The 15,868-nt window shown below is 37.4% G+C and overlaps 1 long non-coding RNA gene across 1 annotated transcript; it reads left to right on the top strand.

The window, feature by feature from the left end:
- Positions 1-4,690: 4,690 nt before the first annotated feature.
- LOC147648106 (uncharacterized) lies at positions 4,691-8,448 on the top strand. Its single transcript, XR_015280760.1, has 2 exons — positions 4,691-4,767; positions 5,222-8,448. It is a non-coding gene; the product is annotated as an uncharacterized LOC147648106 (long non-coding RNA).
- The last annotated feature ends 7,420 nt before the right edge of the window (positions 8,449-15,868 follow it).

Raw genomic sequence — 15,868 nt, 5'->3', positions numbered from 1 at the left:
AACAGTGGAAATAGGAATGGAAGTAATTTGAAGGAACAGTGCATTGATATAGGCCATAACACTTTAACAAGGTCCATAGTACCCAAACAGCTACAGCTGCACCATATCCTCCAAGTTCAAGTATTTTCTTATTTTTTGGCAACTTGTTCAGAGAATACTGTAGAGAAACTGAGAAAGTTCTACACTTGCAAATCAGTCTTCCCCAAAAGTATCTGTTTCTTCTGTGAAAGCACGGTTTGCATTTTGAGAGAAAATTCTGACTTTTTTTTTTTGCTATCTTGAGGAAAAGTTCATACTCTTCCTCTTCAGGATCTTGTTTAAGCACTTACAAGGTTTTTATAGAGGAAGTAAATGCACATGCATAAAGACCATTACAAAACTGTGTCCTGCAGAGACTTGAGCTGTTATTGCCTCTTGTCTCCTGAAAAAAAAAAAAACCACCAACAAAAATTATTAGTTACATGTGTTGATAAGAACCCTTTAAAGCCAACACCTTAGCATGATTGAGGATGCAAATTATAATTTCCAAGGAAGGAATGACTATTCCACATAAATTGTAGAGCAACTGAATATGGGCCACTGATGTTCCAGAAAATGCTGCTTATACACACAAGATTCTTGGCACTGACTGATGAGCATTAAACAATGTAAATCAGAAACAAGAGGCTACATTGTAAAAAAAAAAAAAAAAAAAAAAAAATCCAGTGAACATTAATTAACATACACATCCTTCTTTTTAGCTACCATTAGCATCATATCAGTAAATATGGTGCTAAAAATAATTGTCTAGCAGAAAAATCTATGTGACATTAATTTACTATAAAATCTTTTTGACCTTTAACAAATGCGTGTACCATGCTGTGTTCTTTTAAGCATGTGAATCCCATGAGTCAAAACAGGAGAAAATACATCCAGTCAGAAAATCCTGGTTTATGCTATAATTAACCCCAATGCTACTCTCTCCAGCTACTGCTCAGAAATTAGGAAACTACTGAGCTTCTATCTGGATCCTAGAAAAACCTTGTGAATTTCTTTTTGAAAGAGAACTACAGGAGAGGGTGTGCATCAAAAAGTGCTGTTTCAAGTATATGTCATTATCAAGACAGACATGTGGGGAACTAACTAGCATTTTTTAATTAAAAAGAAAAAATAAGGGTTGATTATAAAGCAGAAGTCAGAGAAGAGGAAGGATGAGCTTCAGAAAACTAAATTTAGAATGGCTTCTCTAATTTTGCTTGAAATGTTGGTAACAATGCAAGGGGAATAATATAGCTGTGATTCTATGCAGCAATATGTTATTTTTAGGTCATTCTAGCTGTGAATAAAGCATGAACCTCTAGGGAGACTTCTCTTTTGTAGTGCTGGCCTTCTGCTAAAATACTTCTTTTCAGCTGTGGTGGCATGGATTTTCTGCTTCCTCTGTAACAGTTCATCTTACTCTCTCAGACTATGATTCATTTTAAATATAGATATGGGAATAGATATGGTACTTACTTATATCATCTCAGGAAAAGAGAAAGTAGCTGTGGTCTGAGCCAAAAACTGTCCTGTAAGTGGACAATTAAAAATATTCTAGGTCATAAAAAGGAAATACCAGTCTTATTTCTGATGTTACAGTACTTTATTTTTAATGAAAACACATGATATGTGTTTATGTTGGACAGCATAATGTCCAACTGTATTTTCCTCTATTTTTTTTCACCAGTAGTAGTTGATAATCTAATTTATTCCTAGCTATGGATAGTTTAATTTACTTCAATTTTTCAAAGAAAAAAGTATTTTACTACTACTACTACTACTACTACTACTACTACTACTATTACTATTACTATTATTATGATTATTAAAAATAGGGAGTAACTGTAAGGTTAATTTAGCACTTTCATCCACAGCTGTAATTTCAAGGGATGGCTGAATCAGTTTGAGCAAGACAGGATGGAATTCAAGGCTAGAAAATGAAGATGCTAGATTTGCCTGGCATGGAACTCAACAGCCAAAATCTACAAAGAATAGCTAAAGAGCAAGTAAGCCCTGGGACTAAGATACAATTGTGAGATGTAAAAGATTCAAGAAATATGGATGCTATCAGTAGTGTTAGATGCTTCATTACCTTTGGAAAGCCATTTGCCCTCTCATTTCAGTAGTTTTCTGTCTCTTTCTGCATGAGATTTTTTTCCTCCTGTTGTTTAAAGTAATAGATTTCTGATACTGTATGAGCACTAAGCAGTTAGATCTCTAACATATCACGAACTGCAACTAAAAGCAAAAAAAGCTTAAAGATGACTCCATGTACTACAAAAGTGTAAAGATGTCAAATAATATTTTAACTACGGTTCTGCCTATATTCAAAGAAAATCCTCTTCCTTTTCTCTGTTGCATCAGCAAAAACTTCCTCTGCCCCAAACAGCTTGGATGAGTAACAGAAAACAAAAACCTCATCAATACTCAACTGCACTATTGGCCAGGCAAGCACATTATTAGGGAGAATGTTTATATACATTTTTTGACCAAACGTAAGTTTTTTGTTGCCAATTTATGAAGCCTGAAGATAGATATTCATAAAGCATTTTAAAAAAATACCTCTTTTTCGAGACAGTGAAATCTACTACAGCCATACTTTGTTTGCCTCCTAGCTAGTTTTAGAGTTAATACTCCATTTACCCATAGGAATACAATTTATTCTCTGGACGTATGTTTTGCTTGCTACACCTGCCTGCATTCACAATTGCTGGTTGTTAAGAAAAGCCTTCAGCCCTGGCATTGTTGCAATCTGCTCCTGGGGGACCCCTCTGTCCCACACCCTGTGGTGAGAGCCCTGCTCTTCACAGGAGGCCCAAACTTGCTGGAAATCCCGGGTTTATTGCATGTCATCCCACCGGGACAAGGAAGAGAGCGAAATGTCCTGGGTCTTATCTCTTATACCAGGGGGCAGGGGTGATTAGGGGATGCAGGGAGGTCACAGCCAATGGGACGGGGGGAAGGGAAAAGGTTCTCAGGTAGGAACTAACATTACACAGACTGAGGGTGGGTTTTACCCCTGGGAGATACCAAGATTTTTAGATGCACTACAACATGGCATGACTGAGACAACCATAGAGTGGGTTTCTTTAGCTCTCTAGTCTTCCTTTAGGTACAACTGATGCACACACAGCATACACACATGAGCACACATGCAGATAGGGATACATAATGAGATGCAGAGCACCAGAGACTTCTCCATGGAAAATCTTGTCCACCTGATTTTCTATGTCCAACAGAAGAAATAAGAGGTATTCTGGAAGATCTTCAACATGCCAACATCATCCCATCCCATCTAAACCAGAAACTAGTTTTCATACATCCAATGCACTTTAAAAAAAATGGCACTTTAAATAAATTATAAAATAAATATTTTATTCTAAAATAAATCCAATGCACTTTAAATAATTTCTTATTTTAGGTAATTTATTTTGTAATAGATTGAGATGAAGGGAAGAGGAAAAGAAAGAGATAATATGTGTGATCTCCCTAGAACATTTTCCTTCTCTTCTGGAAGGAGTGCTGCAAGTCCAAATACCCAGGGAATGATCCAGGCTTGCAATGCCTTGCCTTCCCCCTAGTCCCTGTGACTAGGTGGGCTCACCACCCTGGCCACATCTCCCAGAGGTGTCAGTGACACCTTTTCCTCAGCCCCCACCTGGGGTGACAAAAACCAAAACAGCACCAAATTCACAACCTTGAGAATAAACTCATGACATGCCTACCAGCTGACAATGAATTCTGTGTTTCATCTCTGTCCTGTTAGCACTCCTACCTATTTCTCATTCCTTTTATCAAAACTTCACTTGTCTTTTGTGGTTTGTGTCCACATATTTCCCATTCCTTTTAACAAAACTTCACTTCCATTCCTCTGTTTCATATCCTTTACCTACCCTTCTTTCTTTGCTTTTGAGCGATCTGTGCTTTGTTCCTCACAGCATGTGGTTAAGCCTGATGCCTGAAAGCAATGCACCAGTATGAGTCTCTCTGACAGATCCCAAAAAGGAAGAAAGATGCCTGATTACCCAGTGGAGAGATATTTGCAATGCACTTGAGGGTGAGCTTTATCATTTTGGCCACAAGCTATGGCTTGGTTGCCATCATGGCCTGTGCTTCTCCAAGAGAGTCTATTTGAACAATTAGTTTGCTCTTCAGTACCAACCTTCACAGGACAGTTTCAATGACAAGGCTGAATTTAGCTTGCAATCACAGAGATAAACAGGGTCTGATGTGCATTTGGTTTTCAGAAGTGTGCCATCAATGTAACAAAGACAGTTTCCTAAAAAGTGTTTGCAACAGAAGACACATCTCTAGATTATTAAGTCATTTTGCTGCCACAGAAGTCTCTTAGACAAGTAGGACATAAAATTGAATTGAATTTTTACGTAACTAGAAGTCCCATGTAGTAAATTACACAATCTAATTACTAAACTGCTGCCTAATCTGTTAAATGAACCAAAATCCTACATCAGAAGAGCAGGTAGGTATTTATATACTGCAAGACAAATAACTTTGTTATTGTATCATTAAATTTGATAACACATTATGCTTTAAATTGCTGTTAACAGATTGTTTGTTAAGCTGCAGTATAAATTTGATTTCAATAATCAAATTTCTTTGCCAGTGTCAATTTTACTCTCATCCTCATGCTCTCTTCTGCCTTGCATCAACAGAAGCCCATGGAACACGTCAGCAACACAGACCAGTGACATCACTGTTGCTCTTGAACTGCTAAAGTCTCCTGAGCTGGTAATTGCATATTATTATCATATCTAAGAAATAAAATCCATCACTGGTATAAGAAGCTATGGAAAAAGTATTTTGATTTGAGGCAAGATGCCTAACCACACCTTGAAAAAGCTATGAGCAATCACAGAGCTAGGAACAGAATATAGCTTTCTTATCAGTTTTCACTGGAAAACTTGTCACACTGTAAATCAGGTAACCCTCTTCCCTCAGTGTGGTGGCTTGGCATTTAGGCAAAGAAGTGGGAAACAGCCCTAAAACCCACCACACTCAGTTTTAACTGAGAAATAAAAACCAGGATGTGTATAAGCACTGTAGTGGTGTACCAGTATTAGCATAGTATTTCTTTAGAAATACTAAAATCTATGAATTTTCTAGATATGTCTAAATATTTTTCAAAAATTTGTGAGGTATTTTGGCATGAAATGTGATGAAAAAGAAATTATTTCTTTCCCAGTCTGCAGACACAAATAAGACCCCTTCAAGAGAGTGCTTGTGATCCAGTTTATGAAGTTCACAGAGAGGTGATGTATTTCAAGTGCAGTGGACTGACACCTGTTCCATTAAGTTGTTGTATACAACTTCAAACATGGCTCACTGTTCTGCATGAATCTATGAAGGAAGAACACTATTCCATGTTTGTGAGTACGACAGAGTACTGTATTTCTAGTAGAACTGTATTTCCATCAAAGACTTTTCATTAAGAGAAGAATCACTGTGGTTGATTGCACTATTAGCATGCACTAATTTCAGCTAAACTCCCTTTGCTGTAGCAGAGGCCAAATGTAACAATAACCCTACCATGTGGATTGGCAGCAGGAACCCACTCTATCAAGCATCGGAGGTAAACACAGGACCTCTGTTTCCTGGATAATTATTAAACAAATTCAGATAGCCTGATTTTAGAAACATGGAATGTTTTAACGGTGTCCTAACTGAGGTTAAAAATGTGCAGAAAGGCTGTCTTATTTTCTATCTTCTTTCTATCTGTCTCATTTGCTATCTCCTATGACTGAAAAAAAGGGAAAGTAGTATTTATTACGTTAGACTCTCATGCTGCAGTTCTACCCCAATATATAATAGAGCAGTATTCTTCTACCCTCTGAGATGTTTAAAAAAGTCAAATTGAAATACATGCAACACATTTTAATATTGTATGTTGGTATACTCTCAAGTAAAAAAAGTTAATTAATAATGAGATAATTTTTATTATAGTCATAGTAATTGATGAAAAAAATTGTTTCTTTCTAAGTCACTTACTTTGAAGGAAGATGATATTCTGATTTTCTGATCATTGCCAGATGTAGGTAACAGAAGATAAATATATGCCTTTCCAAAATAAATGTCCAAGGTCCCTAATAGATATCCACACTTCAGCACAACTGCTGTGAAATGAAAATTACTATGAAACTACTAAAGCTTTTGCACAGTTATTCATCCAATAAAACCCTGCCGAGGAGGAGTTACTTCTTTGCTAATAGAGCTGTTTATTTCTCTGAAACTGGCAGAGCCCCAAATTCAGAAACATTCATAGTTCTCAAGTCACATAGTTCATATTCCTAACTAGTTTGAATTCTGGTTTTTCATATTGAATATATTGCTTTAATCAAGGCAGAGTCCTTTCCTTAAATGTCCAGTAAATCTAATCAGTCAAAGAAACTTTTGGCCATGTTAATTCCAATGATTTGGGAAATTGAGGTCTTTCTTTGTGCAGCAGTATTTATCACTAATGTTGCTTTCATTCTTTAGCTAATAGGGACAAACTTCAGAGCCTTTAGAACAAACTCTGGCTAAGGTAGAAGGGAGGTGAAGATATGCTGTAACTCGTTTCTTTCCCCTAAGAAAAGTTACTGTCTGTTTCTGTCCCTGTCACTTGCAACCATGAAATTATTTCAGTTTTTCCTCTTTTCAGGTTGTCAAGGCCCTGAATTCCTACACTGGAAGAGCACTCTTTTTTGTCTTGAAAAGTCAAATGATTTTGAGATTTATCACTTTTTATGACATTTTCCTAGGGATTTCATCACATAATTAGGTCTTTTCTCTCTTCCTAACTTCTCTTTGCTATATGTTTCTTCAACAATCCACATGGTAAACAGCCTAAAATTTCTCTCTGATTGTTGATCTAGGAACTTAGCTGTGTGCACAACTTTCCATATATTATCCTTGTTTAGATTTAAGACTATCCACCACTGGGAACTGTGGCACGGCAGACAGCTCTCCAGGCTAGGTGACTACAGGGAAGTCTTGGGATGCATCACAAGGCTTCCCAGCAGGTCATCTGGATGCTGCTGGTCTGCACAATTCTGGATATGAATATTTATTCAAGGAATAGATTAGTATTTCTTTGTTTCCCCTTCAGTGAAAAGAATCCAATATACTGAAAAGAAAGTTATATTTTCATTTGTGTGGGCCTTTTCTAGCTGATGCTTGCAAGCATTCAAATTTCATATTCATTTTCCTTTCTTTGTCTCTGGCTGATCAAAGCATCCTCTGACAGACTGTGATGTATATCTGCTAAGATCAGTGGACTTATGCCAGCTTTTATCTAGTGAGGATTATTCTAAATCAGTCCAGTTTTCTTTATTGGTTTTAGGGGTTTGTGGACTTGAGAGCATTAAAGAATATTTGAACACTATTTATTTATGAAACTGTATTGTTTATAATCTTGAGAAGTATTTAAATGAAAGAGTATTAATTTTAAATATCATGACCCCCACTCTGTGGCAGTGTAATGGAAGGGCAGCGTAAAGGAACCGGTGGCTTTCTGGACTCTGTTTCACTTGATGATTGTACATGACTAAAGGTTCCATCACCAAGACATCAAGATTTTACTGAGAAATTACTCTTCCTGTTAAGGTTTTTGGGCTGTACTGACAGTTGTTTGGACTGAATATTTGTGTCTGTACAGTAAGTATAACATCAGGATTATCTGCTCAATATGTCAGTTAAAAAGGAACAAATATTAAAAGAACAGTTTAAAAAGATATCTGGAACCTGATGGATTTTCTTTCTGTTTACTGTGATCATCTCATGATATCAGATGTATGCTTGAAAGAAATCTGCCCACCTGATTTCCAGAGAAGTTAAAAAATATAATTTTAATTAAAGGGAGAACAGCAATATAACCACATAGATTCACACAAAATTTTTTACTAGGATCTGGAATTTAATTTTCCACTACAGGTTATACTTATGGAGACATAGCAAAAGCTCAGTGAGGTTGCACATGTATTTTAGGTATGTTGGTAATCTTACAAGTTGGATCCAAGGCCGGTAATACCGAGTCCCCTTGCCTCAGAAATGTGTGCTTTCAGGGCAGTTTTTTTCAGCTGTGTGTAGCAAACCTTGTGGATACTCACGGGAGTCAGAGCTGTCAAATTTTCACTCCTGAACTTCAGGGAAACCTGCCTGTGGACATGATTTCCGAACCTGACAGAATTTCAAGCTCTCAGATCCTGACTATTCCCAAGGGAAAGTCTTGGGAACCTTTTCTTGTTCAAGGATTATTTGTGTAAATAAGAAATTACTTTCCCAAAATAGGACACAGATGTTCTGAGAGTGTTTTCTCTCTTATCCAACCAATTGGATGAGAGAGGTGTTGTTCCTTCTACCAATCAGGGAGACCTGGTCAGAACTGCTTATAAAAAGGGGTCTAAAATCTCAGAATAAAGGCTTTTTTCACCTCATGAAAAGCGTCTGTGTGTATGATTATCTTGGGACCCTTGAAATACTTCGTCTCCTCTAGTGACACCTGCCCATTTATCCTGCAGGCTAATTAGTCTATTCTTGATATTTATAATAGAATAATAGAATCACTGAGTGTTTGGGTTGGGAGGGACATTAAAGACTGCCTAGTTCCAATCCACCTGCCAAAGGCAGGGACTACTTTCACTGTATTAGGTGTCTCAAAGCCCCATTCAGGTTTGAATACTTTTAGGGATGGAGTATCTACATCACAATTTAGTTAGTTAAGTAAAAGAGTTTTCAAATTACATTATTAATGGACCTCTCTATGGGATATGAGCAAATATGAGATATTCCACTTCTCTTTAAGAGAAAGCTTACCATCCTATGGAAGTAACTTCCATGGAGCAGCAACACCATTGAAATGAGAATTGATAAATGAATTTACAAGAACTTTTAATTTTGCAAAAGCAAATGCAGTAACTCTTTTTTTCAGAAATAAATAAAAGGTAGTACTATCAGCGTTAGTACAGTCTGGGAGACAAAGATACGGAAGACTCAACCATTATCTGAGAAATCATTGCTATTCATTTGCATTCATAGTTTTGTTAGCAGCTGTATTTTCAAAAACACTTTCTCTATTGTAAGAGCCTTTACCAAGGAAAGCTTGTAGAAATAAGTCTGATTTCCAACACAGCATGCAAAATGCTTTTGGATTTTCAGGGAGTGAGACCAGGCTTACTTCAAATCCTTGTATTGTATGAGCAGAACTATTCATTTCACCTTGAGGAAAATCTGTTATCATAAAACAGAAAGACTAGACCCAAGTTATTCTGGAATTTTTCTCTTCCAGAACTCTAGTGCAAAAATGACTATGCAGTCAATTAGGGACCATTTAGAAGTGTTCAAACATATTTTTAGAGTAAATGAGGAAATGTTAAAGCATTTCTCAGTTCCCATGGTGTTTCATCTGGCTTTGGCTTCTTTGGGTTTGTTGTGTCATTCAGGTTTATTTTCAGAAATCAATCAGCAATTTTGTCAATAGGAATGCTGCTTCAAAAATTTTTTTTGCCTTCTAATTCAGTGAAGCCTGCACATTGTATACCAAGGACAATAATTTTTTGCAGCATTTATTTCTTACATGAAGCCTACAGTGAATAGTCACACTAATTCACATTTATGAATAAAATAACCTTCTACACTGTTATTTCCCACTGACCTCTCCACTGTGGTTTAAAAGAAGAGTTTAAAGGGAGGTTGTCTGAATTATGCAACCCCACCCCTACTGTTAATAGATTTTAATGGAAATGTAGGTACTCTGTTATGATCTATAGTATAAAGTTCACAACAGACAGACAGTTAATATCCTGTCCCTCTAACACCCCAAACAAAAGGCCCACTATTAGAAATTGAGGTTTAATAGTAGTAATACCTTCTTTCCTGAAACTGTGATTGTAACTGAGGTGTGAAGGAAGGTTCAAATAAAGGTTGTCTGACTATAACTTGCACAAAGGCAATATTTCACATCTTTAGAACAAGATCTATCAGTTAAGTGCAGCACTACACTTGAAGGAATTACAAATTGAGGTTTAGGGTTAGCCTCCAGTGCTCCATGTGGGAAAAGAGCTAGATGTCCTAAAAAACCTTAAGTGAAATAGTGAGCTGGAGCATGTTCATGTTTTCTTCCTGTTCTTCTTTTCTTTAATTAAGGGATCATGATAAAAGTGTCTGTATCAAAACCACATGCTATAGGTTGCCATTTTCAGTTTCAGTGCCATTTCAGTTGTAAAACAACTTTACAAGTGACCTCCTACCTGGATGAAATCACTATAGCATCACTTGACCAGATACAAGCTTCAGACATACCATGCTTTGACTGGGAGACAGACACTACCTTGTTGCAGTGTGTTTCTTGTTAATGGTATGTTTGGTTATTACCTAAGTTGATGGTTTGGTCCAAATGAGACCCTCCCACCCCATGTTGTCAATCTACCCTGAGTCTCCTGTCAATCTGTCTTAGGCCCACCGCATGCTTGGAATTCCTCTTCAGAAATCCCCTAAACTTCGACGCTTGATTATTCCATGTGACCCAATTTCCTCCCCCACACTCCCTCATTGGATGATGATTTTGTGAACCCTGCCTTTTACCCTCCCCAGGATATCTCTGATTAGCTGATGCTTTGTACCCTCCCTTTGAACTGCCTCCCTATTTCAGCTGTTGCACGCTCGCATTTTCCGTCTTTTGCCCCCAAGATTCCCCAGAGCATAAATCCTCTGTTATCCCATGCAAAAGACCTCCCTCTCGTCCTTGTCTCCTCAGAGTGCAGACTGACAGCCAAAGAGCCTTAGAGCAAGTGCTCCAGTCACACCTCGGGTCATCCTGATCCTGGGGTGTGACCCACTCCTGTCGCAGGCCGAAGGGATAGAGACAGATAAGCTCCAGTGAGATGCGACACTACCTAAGTGTTTTACTGAACCTCTACTTTACTATCAGTTCCTGAATGTAAGAAAAATAGCACAGTAGCAGTATTCATCCACGTACATTTTTTTCTTCCCCACTACTTGCTTCCATAAGATCCAAAAGACCAAAAAAAACCCCTACCAAAGCACAAATATTTCTTCTACTGATCAACTTGCACCATTCTTCAAACTTTGCGCTCAGGGCTATTGTCTTTGCTCTGTCTCCTCTACTGTTTTCTGTGGGGCTTGTCTGTGTTCCTGTCTGAAAAAGTATCATTGTACCTGTTACATCCAGAACAGTCCAGAACCATCTCTGACTCATCCCTTATCACACTTTCCAATACATCAATAGAAACACTATACAATCTGCAAAAGAGGATTGACTTGGCTGCATCTAGGCTTCTTCCAACACAGTTCATGACATGGAAATGACTGAATAAGGCTACTCCACATATTTATCACCAACTTTTGAAAAAAAAGGACAAAGTTACAAGAATTGTAATAAATGTAATTGGTAGCAGTCTACCAATTTGCACAACTGACATTCCTGATTAAACCTTGTCCATAATAATCAGCTGCCATGAATTCTTTAAAACTCTCCTGCATGAGATTGTCTGGAGATGTGTTTTTATCTGAATGAAAGAAAATACCATTCTGACACAGACTGAGGAATTTAGTACCAAGAATTTATAATAACACCTGCTATCAATGCACAGAATATTTTCATATAAAAGCATTGCTGAAACAACATATGTGTCATTCATTCACTTTCAGAAATTTGCAAAAAAACACATGGGTAATTCAAGAAATTGGAATAATGTGGTACTTCAAATATTAATTGTATTTGGAAAGACATTCCAAGTCTTCATTGCCATATGATTATTCTCATACAATACAGCATATCTTTTACCAGCCAATGAATAAATTTAATATTATTTTTGATTTATAAACTTGCACTATAAACTAATCAAAAGGTAGGTTGGTAGAAAATTTTACAAAAAAAAGAAGCCTTGCTATTTCCAGGAGGACTAGAAAAAACAAGGGGGCAAATACTGAAACCTACAAGATAAGCATAGGTATCTCACAAGGGACAGACACCTTGATTACATTTCATTAAAATAAGACAAATACAACAATCAAGAAAAACATGAACCCTGAATTTTTGAAAAACTATCCTCCATCAAAAGAACTAACTGCATTTTTGCTGTTATTTAAGTTTACATTAGAGATAAAAAAGGATTGCAAGATGGTGTTAAACCTTTTTGCTTTCACTTAAGAGGAATCCAGATACATAATATGAATGACTACATCTGCCACAATGTTAGAAACGGGATGAAAACCAACCTGGTTGGCTCCAGCAATCCTATGTTCAATTATTTCAGAAGAATAATGGACCAAGGCAAAAAAAATTTCTTGTATCTGCTCTGAGATCAAAAGAAAGGACTCAGTTTCTGGAAACCTGAGTCTACTAGCAAGACAAATAAGCGTTTGTCAACAACCGAGCATCTTGCTCAGTTTTTTTCATGTAAACCAGAAGAAATTTAGTTTTTGGTGGCATGCTGTTGGACTTCACACCCCTGACAAATTCCAAATTCACTCAGTGGCTTGCTGTCCTCCATAAGCGATCATAAGAGAAAATGACCTCTGCAAATATCTAAGCATAAACCTAAAGGACATATGCCAGGTCCCAGCACTTTCTTCTGCTATTTTCTTAAGGTGATTGGAGATGAGTCCAGAGGGAATCTTTTGACACATAAATATCAATAACATATAATGGAAGTAAACTGGAAAAAAAGTAAATATATGACAAAAAAGAGAAAGATGTGTTGTTGTTTTAAAATTTAAATGCATTTCTAAGGCTTTGCATAGAGAGGATGAATTAAATCTGTCTGAAAAAAATGGTTATATGTCTTTCTTCAGCGACCACAAGCAATGCATGGACTCCTTTTTTAGATGTCGGAGTGCAAGTGGATGTCTGCACTGGTTGCTCTATTTTCAAGAAAGAGCAATTTTCACATCATCTTCAAACATCCCATGTTAATGGGATCCTGCCTCCTTCCTTATGGAAGAGGGGCAGTTTGTGATCTCTCCTTTCTGTGAGAAAGAATTAGGATTTCTCCTAATTCCTAGTGTCTCTTTTGCTCTCTAAAGGACAAGTAAATCTTGGGTTAATGAAGAATAATGGAAATATGTTAACTAAGTCAAATAATCAAACAACAGAATCATGAGACCACAGAATCCCAGAGTGGTTTGTGTTAAGACAGGGCATTAAACACCACCTTGTTCAAATTCCTTCACCATGGGTTGGGACATCTTCCACTAGACCAGGTTGCTCAGAGCTCATCCAGGCTGGTCTTGAACACACCGAGGTACGGGGCATTCACAGCTTCTCTGGACGACTTCCAGTGCCTCATCACCTTTACAGTAAACTTCTTCCCTATGCTATGGGTTCTTTCACTGGACACCAGAGAAGAGATCAGCATCTCCCTTCCATTTATGTGGAAGATTGTATTGGTTTGGCATGGCCTGGTTTGGGGGTAGCAGGGGGGCCACAAAGAAAGCTCCCGTGGGAAGCTTCTAGAAGCTTCCCCATGTCCAGCAGGGCCAGTCCCTGATGGCTCTGAAGATAGACATGCTGCTGATGAAAGCTGGCCAATGAGACAGGTTGGTAATACCTCTGTGATAACATATTTAAGAAGAAAATCAAAACGAAGTCACAGGGTTTTGCCTTCTGGTCAGAAAAGAGGAGGATGAGAGAACACGAGAGGGAAACAAGGTGGAGACACCGCGGTGAGTGGAGAAGCAGGGGCAGGAGGTGCTCCAGGCGCCGGAGCCGAGGTTCCCCTGCAGGCCGCGCTGATGACCGCGGTGAAGCAGCCGTGCCCCGCAGCCCATGGGACATTGTTCATCCAGTCACTGTCTTGAGGTTTAGGGACTTGACAAATGCAGGTAGAATGACAGCCAGTGAAAAATAAGGAAAAAGAGTACAACAGTCTTCTCTTTTTCAGGATTCATGTACCTGCACTCGCTGCCTGTGCATTTCCTTCTTACTCAGCCATGATTCTATCCTGTCTTTGTTGCCTCACTTCTTACACATGGTAACACAAAGCATTTTAGTTTTAAGAAAGAAATTAGCTACCATCTCTGGTCTGCTCCTGTATCCCTGAGGGCAATTTTGCAGGGGATGTCTTCCACTAATTTCATGAACAACTGAAGAGTTGCTCTCCTAAAATTCAGGGTATTTTTGACTGATAGTTCAAAAAATGTGCAATAGTATGGTGAGTTTGGCAGATTGTTAAATTCATTCTATACCCGCAACTGGGTATCTTTATTTTTAGTCTTAGAGAAATGAAGAATTTAATGAAGATTCTGTGGGACATGGTAGAAAAGGGGGACAAAAATTTCTTTTATCTTCTTTACACTGCTTTTGCAAGGCTCAGCTAGCATTTAAATACTCCTAACAATAAATATAAAGTAATAAGTAAATATTAAACAGATCTATTTCATTTTTTTCACTGCCTCTCTTACCAGAGTCATAACTTCATTCTTTTTCATTAATTTTGAATGGATAATTATGTGGCACAGAGTTTTCGTCACGTTGTACATTAATGCCTGAGTCATCTCCCTCAATGTTCATTTGAGGCTACATCCTTGTCCAGAATACTAAATTTTGTAATATTTTGCACCGTGTCTAATAATTAGCTTGTAAGGAACCCACTGTAAGTTATCCCATGACAAATTGAACTACCTGGATTTTCAAAAGGTGTGGATGCATGACTCAACCCATAAAAAGGTGCTTTAAGGCTGGCACAACACTGGCAAATTTACCCAAGATAAATCACAGCTAAATGGTGACAATGAAAAACATTGACAAATATTTTTAAAGGGCTTATTTTCCCACACTTCAAAATAAAATCTGCTTATTCAGCTGTCACAGCATGATTTCCTCTGGATTGAAGAATTACCTCTGTTCATGTGATTCTGAATGCAGTTACCTCTAAAAACCCAGGTTAGCATAGAATAAACAAATTCGAAAAGTTAAAAAGTTAAACAAATATTGTTTTTTTAGTAGACTTTGTTAGCAGATTTTGCTTTGTTCTAGGCAAACAATCAGTTATATGTATAGTCAATTAAGATCATATATGCAAAGGACTATTTGAAATCATTACTCTTCTGTATTTATCTTCTTACGTCTCCTATTATGGCTATTTTTCTTTCAAGAATTGTAGCAAAGAATTACCTTATTTCCCCTCTTTTCAGTGTGCCTGAGTTTGTTTTATAAAATCTGTGAATATTCTGTAGTTTAATCTTGAAAGAGTAGGGGAAGTATCTTAAATGCGTGTAATATAACATCTGCACAACCCTCCAGAGCAAAAAGGACTACTGATAGACTGAAAACATTTTTGTTTACAGGTACCTCTGCTTCTGTAAAAAAAAAAGTATATTTGCATTAAGAGAAATGAACATCTGGAACAATGCATCTCACTAGAGACCATATCTGCAGCTTAGTCATCAGGTGTTTCAGCAAAGTATGTCAGAATTTGGTGGTGAGCTACTAAAATATCTAATTTTGTAGGGATCTACCCTCAGTCACTGATTAATACAATTAAATACCAACAATGAACGCAAATCCACCGTTTTCCTATACCAAATTCTTAGGAGACAATCTAAGGAGGGAATATAAGTTCTAATTCAACTCCACTTTTTTTGCAAGTCTTTCATTATTATATCTGACTTTTTTTTCTCAGAACAAGCAAGCAAATAAAAGATAAGTACAGGAAAAAATCCCAACCCTTCAGAGATATTTATGTAGATATCCCAGAGCCAAAATGGCAAGAGTAAGATTATTTAAAGACACACAAAAAACCATAGGAGAAAAGTACACAATCTCCCAAGGACAGTTATTTGAACTGTCACATCCAAAATAATGACAACTGGATTACCTGCACTGAGGCACCAG

This window comes from Cyanistes caeruleus, chromosome Z, assembly GCF_971803275.1.
Source record: "Cyanistes caeruleus chromosome Z, bCyaCae1.hap1.1, whole genome shotgun sequence".
In the NCBI taxonomy this organism is placed as follows: domain Eukaryota; kingdom Metazoa; phylum Chordata; class Aves; order Passeriformes; family Paridae; genus Cyanistes; species Cyanistes caeruleus.
This window is presented reverse-complemented; position numbering and strand designations above follow the sequence as displayed.